Source organism: Thamnophis sirtalis, unplaced genomic scaffold (genome assembly GCF_051295495.1).
Source record: "Thamnophis sirtalis isolate CommonGarterSnake01/CBP01778 unplaced genomic scaffold, rThaSir2_p1.2 scaffold_13, whole genome shotgun sequence".
NCBI classification, from domain to species: domain Eukaryota; kingdom Metazoa; phylum Chordata; class Lepidosauria; order Squamata; family Natricidae; genus Thamnophis; species Thamnophis sirtalis.
In genome coordinates, this window is record NW_028261393.1 from 57,518,572 (window position 1) to 57,525,023 (window position 6,452).

Below are 6,452 nucleotides of genomic sequence, written 5' to 3' on the forward strand. Positions count from 1 at the left end.
TTTATGGGGGGCACAGATTGCCCTGCTAGGGAAGCCAGCAAGTGGAGCATCAACAGATGGGCGTCAGTCCACTCTTAATTATATTGACAGGTTTGCACCAGTCCCTGTTGTAGTAATTAAGGGCATGCTGTCAACATGAGACCACTGGGAAGTTTTCTTTTTCAAGGGTCAACAAGTCTACTTGAAACTCTTGTAGACTTCAAAACAACAATAACAACAACAACAAACTGGTCCGTCTGAAAACTACAGAACTTCATATTGTAAGTAAACACACTGAATATTAAAGAAATGATATGAACAGGCTATCAATTTCCACTAGAACAAGATTAACCATATTAGGAGGGGCCTCGAGATGAAGTTCAGCTCCAGATAGAAAGTCCCACAAGTTATGTACCACTATGTCTATATGTTGCTTAGTCCGTTTTTATTACCTACTATGCACCTCGTGAGAAATCTGACGGAAAACCAAGACGCCATATTGATTTGGACCTACACAAATAAGTGATGGAGCAGTGTAGCTGTAAAATTCTTAATTCATCTCTCTCCCGCTTAATATTTCTTGGCCGATTTCAAATCATGCACCGTCCATATTTAGATGAGAAACTACTAGGAACTTTTAGGATTCCTGGGCAAATTGAGAAATCTATTCCAGACAATGAAGATGGCTAATTTCTTCTGTATGACAGACAAGAAAACTATGCGAAAATGGTCAAATGACCATCAAGAGCCAAGAGCTATGGAGATTCTCCATCATCCATGTTTCATTGTTGTCCCAAAGGTGCTTTTTCAAAAGGCAACTGGACTTTCTTTGTTTCTCCTTGAAGGCGTTTTGCTTCTCATCCAAGAAGCTTCTTTAGTTCTTTAGCAGAAGAACTTCAGCCTCTCTTATTAAAAACATCCAGTTTTGGAGTGCTCACAATTTCTGGAGGCAACTTCTGTTCCACTGGTTGATTCTCCTCACTGTTAGGAAATTTCTCCTCAGTTCTAGGTTGCTTCTCTCCTTGATTAGTTTCCACCCATTGCTTCTTGTTCTGCCCTCAGGTGCTTTGTTTTTTTTTTAATTAATTTTTTATTTTATCAATTTCATATATACATTCACAATTATATGATCTCATAACTGTTATTAATAATATGTATTTATAACAATTTTTCCCTACAGTTGACAATATACTTGAAAATTGCTTTCTTATCATCCCATAGATCCATCTTATCTTACAACGGTCCTACTTCTTCTTCCCTCCCTCTTTCCTTCCCTCGTTTCTTCTCCCCTACTCTCCTTCCTTCCCTCCCTCCTTCCCCCTTCCCTCCCTCCTTTCTTCTCTCCTTCTCTCCTTCCTTTCCTCCTTCCTTCCCCCCTTCCTTCTCTCCTACATTCCCTCCTTCCTTCCCTCCTTTCTTCTCTCCTTCTCTCCTTTAGCAGAAGAACTTCAGCATCTCTTATTAAAAACATCCAGTGTTGGAGTGCTCACAATTTCTGCAGGCAACTTCTCTTCCACTGGTTGATTCTCCTCACTGTTAGCAAATTTCTCCTCAGTTCTAGGTTGCGTCTCTCCTTGATTAGTTTCCACCCATTGCTTCTTGTCCTGCCCTCAGGTGCTTTGGAGAATAGCTTGACTCCCTCTTCTTTGGGGCAACCCCTGAGATATTGGAACACTTTGATCATCTTAGTTGCTCTACTCTGAACTTTTTCCAAAGTCTCAACATCTTTTTTGTAATAGGGTGACCAAAATCAGTTGCAGTTATCCCAGGTGTGATTTTACAAGGGTTTTGTGAAGTGGTAATAACACTTTACATGATCTTGATTCTATGCTTCTGCTTATACAGCTCTACGCCTATAGTTCTAAAATGGGTTCCACCACAAAACCGCGGAGGACAAAATCGTGCTTGACGAAAGCGCGCATTTGACGTCATCACAGCGCAACGAAAACATCACGCTATGATCGAAAAATGTAAAAATAAAGCGAAAACCTTATCCTAACCCCCCCAAACCTAACCCTAAACCTAACCCTAAACCTAACCGTTAACGTAACGCTAAACCTAACGCTAACCCTTAACCTAACGCTAAACGTAACCCTAACGCTCTAAACCTAACCCTAACCCTTAACCTAACCCTAACCCTAACCCTAAACCTAACCCTTACCTTTATGTGAATCGGCTTGCTTTAATTTTATTTCAATTTTTAATTTTTTTCGTCGCGCTGTGATGACGTCACATGCGCGCTTTCGTCGAGCGCGATTTTGTCCTCCGCGGTTTTGACGGGTCACGCTAAAATGAGGTTCTGTTTCTTTTCCTTTTATGAGTAGTTTGATAATATTACATCTGCTTTTTCAGGAATGCACTCAGAAGCATCGTGACCAAGGAAAAGGACCAAAGGTCCCCAGCTCCTTCACACTATTTCTCACTTTTAGTAATGTAATCATATCCTGTCCTAAGCACTAAGTGCTCTGTGCATTAAAAATCAATTACCAGGTGGCAAAAAAAACTTTACAAGCCAGGCCATTAAAAAAGGGAAGGGGGAAAAAATCAATGGTCTGTATTAGCTTAGAACCCAATTAGTCCATAGAACCAACTTCATCTAAAAGGGCCACGAAGCGCATGGATTAATCGATCCTTTTTCAAAGCCAATTGCAGAAAATCAACTTGCAGATCCGCCAAGTTTACTGGAAACAATTCATTTAACAATGACGACACCGTAGTTAACTGAACCATAGTTTGTCATGGAAACAGACAGATTCTAACCATTCCAAAACAATAATACAACTCAGGCCGGGAGCAATATCCTTAATGCCAAATTCACCAATGCCTACAAAGATGAGAAGGTCAACCTATTTCTCCAAAGCACCAAAAGGCAAGGCGAGAAACAATAGATGGAAACTAACCAAAGAGAGAAGCAATCTAGAACTAAATTTCCCGGCCATTAGAACAATCAAGCAGTAGAACAGCCGGCCTTCAGAGGTTGTGGGTGCTTCATGCTCGCTTCGGCAGCACATATACTAAAATTGGAACGATACAGAGAAGATTAGCATGGCCCCTGCACAAGGATGAGTACGACTAGCTGATGAGAGCTAAATAGCTTGAAATAGATCTATAATAGATGGCATTTAGATCCTAAAAAACTGGCTTGCATGTATCCGAATTTACAGCCTAAATGCTGGAGATGTGATTGTGTTGATGCTACATATTACGATATATGGTGGACTTGTAAAAAAGTTAAAGCATTCTGGATAAAAAATATGGTGGATTATGCAAAATATTCTTAAAAAGAGGATAGAGTTTACCCCTCAGTTATTCCTGTTAGGTATAACTACTGATTGTACTGTTATAGAAACTAACTTGATTTTGTATTTAATAACGGCAGCAAGACTCTTGGTGGCGCAATACTGGAAGAAGGAAGATTTGCCTACTATTCAAGAATGGACATTAAAAGTAACAAACTTAGCAGAGATGGCTAAAATATCAGCATATCTTAAGGACCACTCAGATGAGAAATATAAACTGGAGTGGAGAAGATGGATTGACTATACTCAAAATAAATACGGGACCAAGAAATTCCAGATAGCTTATGAGTGAATGAGCAAGGAATGATACAACTTGCTTAAAGTTAGCTTTACAAAAGGGGAGTTAAAGCTCAAATGAAAGATGATACTAACTTTAAGTTTATTTTAGAATATGTTTGTTAAAGATTTATACCCTGTTATTTGTTCCAGGAAGTCGGGGAGGGGGGAGGTTGGGGTTCGGTGGGGAGGGGGGGGAGGGGAGGTAAATATTTGTAAAAGCTTTTTTTAAAAAAAATTCAATAAAAAGAAGAAGTTGTGAGTGGTCCCTCCCTGAAGTTCCAGGTCATGGTTCTTTCCAAAAAGGTGGTTTTTTTTATTCTCAAAAGCCATCTAGATTGTCTTTGTCTTTCCTCGAAGACGTTTCGCTTTTCATCCAAGCAGCTTCTTCTGTTCTTCTTCTGTTCTTCTTCAGAACTGAAGAAGCTGTTTGGATGAGAAGCGAAATGTCTTCAGGCGAAACAAAGAAAGCCCAGCCTCTTTGGGGTGCCTGGTTGTTAATGCAAGAAGAGGAATTATTACGGGATGGGTTTTATTCAAAGCCAGGCTTAATTTGGGACCCTTGGCGGATTTGGCTGAAGGGTTCTTCCCAGCAAAACCTGCACACAGGACTTTTAGAAATGTAGACTAAGCAGAGCTCAGTTCTATATTTGGATGTCAAAAGTCCTACCCGGAATGTATTTAAATCAAGCCTGTCCATCATTTCCATTCCATTTGTGTTTGGCAAGACATCCCGTCTTTCTTTCTCATTCGTTTTAATGCCTTGGTTAGTAATTGCAGCTGCTTAGCTGCCGTTCCCAGCTGCAAAATCATTGCTAACTTCATCAAGAGCATTTGACAGAATGTTGGGGACCTGACAGCTGTCTTTCCATTGCCCCCACCTGGCAATGTTTAGATTGGATGGCTGCCTTTCAAGAGGGGGGGGGCTGGTGAAGGCCATTCTGAGTTTGGACCTCATGCCAGGCAAGTTTATTTATTTATTTGTTTGTCAAACATGGGCAAGGTAGCAGGACATTTTGGCACGAGATTGGTACAAAGAGGTGGATATAAATAAATACGCCTTGGCCCTGAACACATAAAATGAGTACATATCAATGGGGACAGTAGGACAGGGACGATAGGCACTCTGGTGCGCTTATGTAGGCCCCCTTTACGGACCTCTTAGGAATGGGGTGAGGCCACACGGTGGACAGTTTGCGGTTGAAGCTGTGAGGGTCAGAGGATGTAACAACGGAGTCAGGTAGAGCATTCCAGGCGTTGATCCCTCTGTTGCTGAAGTCGCGTTTTCTGCAATCGAGTTTGGAGCAGTTTACCTTGAGTTTATAGCTATTGTTCCCCTGTGTATTATTGCAGTTGAAGCTGAAGAAGTCATTGACAGGTAGGATATTTCAGCAGACAATTGTGTAGGAAGGAAGGAGAGAAGGAGAGAAGAAAGGAGGGAAGGAAGGAGGGAAGGAAGGAGGGAATGTAGGAGAGAAGGAAGGGGGGAAGGAAGGGGGAAAGGAAGGAGAGAAGGAGAAAAGAAAGGAGGGAAGGAAGGAAGGAGGGAAGGAGAGAAGGAGGGAAGGGGAAGGAGGGAGGGAAGGAAGGGGAGTAGGAGAGAAGAAACGAGGGAAGGAAGGAGGGAAGGAAGGAGGGAATGTAGGAGAGAAGGAAGGGGGAAGGAAGAAGGGAATGTAGGAGAGAAGGAAGGGGGAAGGAAGGGGGAAAGGAAGGAGAGAAGGAGAAAAGAAAGGAGGGAAGGAAGGAAGGAGGGAAAGAGAGAAGGAGGGAAGGGGAAGGAGGGAGGGAAGGAAGGGGAGTAGGAGAGAAGAAATGAGGGAAGGAAAGAGGCAGGGAGGGAAGAAGAAGTAGGACCGTTGTAAGATAAGATGGATTTATGGGATGGTAAGAAAGCAATTTTCAAGTATATTGTCAACAGTAGGGAAAAATTGTTATAAATACATATTATTAATAACAGTTATGAGATCATATAATTGTGAATGTATATATGAAATTGATAAAATTAAAATAATAATAATAATAATAAAAAGATTTCAATGTAATGCAGGAAAAAAAAATTGTGTAGAGTATGCTTAGGTCAAACCTTAGTCGGAGTAGTTCTAGGTTCTCCAAGCCCCAAATTTCAAGCCTGGTGGCATAAGGGATTCTATTGCGAGCAGAGGAGTTAAGTATTCTTCTTGTGAATGCAGGGCTCACACAAAGGCTTGGGTGGCGGGGGGAAACGGGCCTAATGGAGGTTCCGGAAGTCTGGAAATGGGGCTGTTTCTGGGCTCTGGGGGGCCCTCTGGAGCCCAAGGGGAACGGTTTTTGCCCTCCAGGAGGTTTGAGGAAAGCCTCCAGAGCCTGGGGAGGGCAGAGACTCTAGAAAGAGTGCAGAGAAGAGCAACGAAGAGGATTAGGGGACTGGAGGCTAAAACATAGGAAGAACGGTTGCAGGAACTGGGTATGTTTATTTTGATGAAAAGAAGGTCTAGGGGAGACATGATAGCAGTCTTCCAATATCTCAGGGGTTGCCCCAAAGAAGACAGAGTCAAGCTATTCTCCAAAGCACCTGGGGGTAGAACAAGAAGCAATGGGTAGAAACTAATCAAGGAGAGAAGCAACACAGAACTAAGGAGGAATTTCCTGACAGTGAGAACAATCAATCGGTGGAACAACTTGCCTCCAGAAGTTGTAAATGCTCCAACACTGGGAGTTTTTAAGAAGAGGTTGGACAATCATTTGTCTGAAGTGGTGTAGGGTTTCCTGCCTGAGCAGGGGGTTGGACTAGAAGACCTCCAAGGTCCCTTCCCACTCTGTTATTCTATTCTTATATCACAGTTCTTCCAAGTTCCCATTGTCTTTTCTCTGGAACAAGGAGTGCCACTTCTGCCATCGCTTCATTTTCGCCCTTAA

The 6,452-nt window shown here is 42.2% G+C and overlaps 1 non-coding gene across 1 annotated transcript; it reads left to right on the forward strand.

The window, feature by feature from the left end:
- Positions 1-2,969: 2,969 nt before the first annotated feature.
- LOC148043219 (U6 spliceosomal RNA) lies at positions 2,970-3,075 on the forward strand. Its single transcript, XR_015698410.1, has one exon. It is a non-coding gene; the product is annotated as a U6 spliceosomal RNA (small nuclear RNA).
- The last annotated feature ends 3,377 nt before the right edge of the window (positions 3,076-6,452 follow it).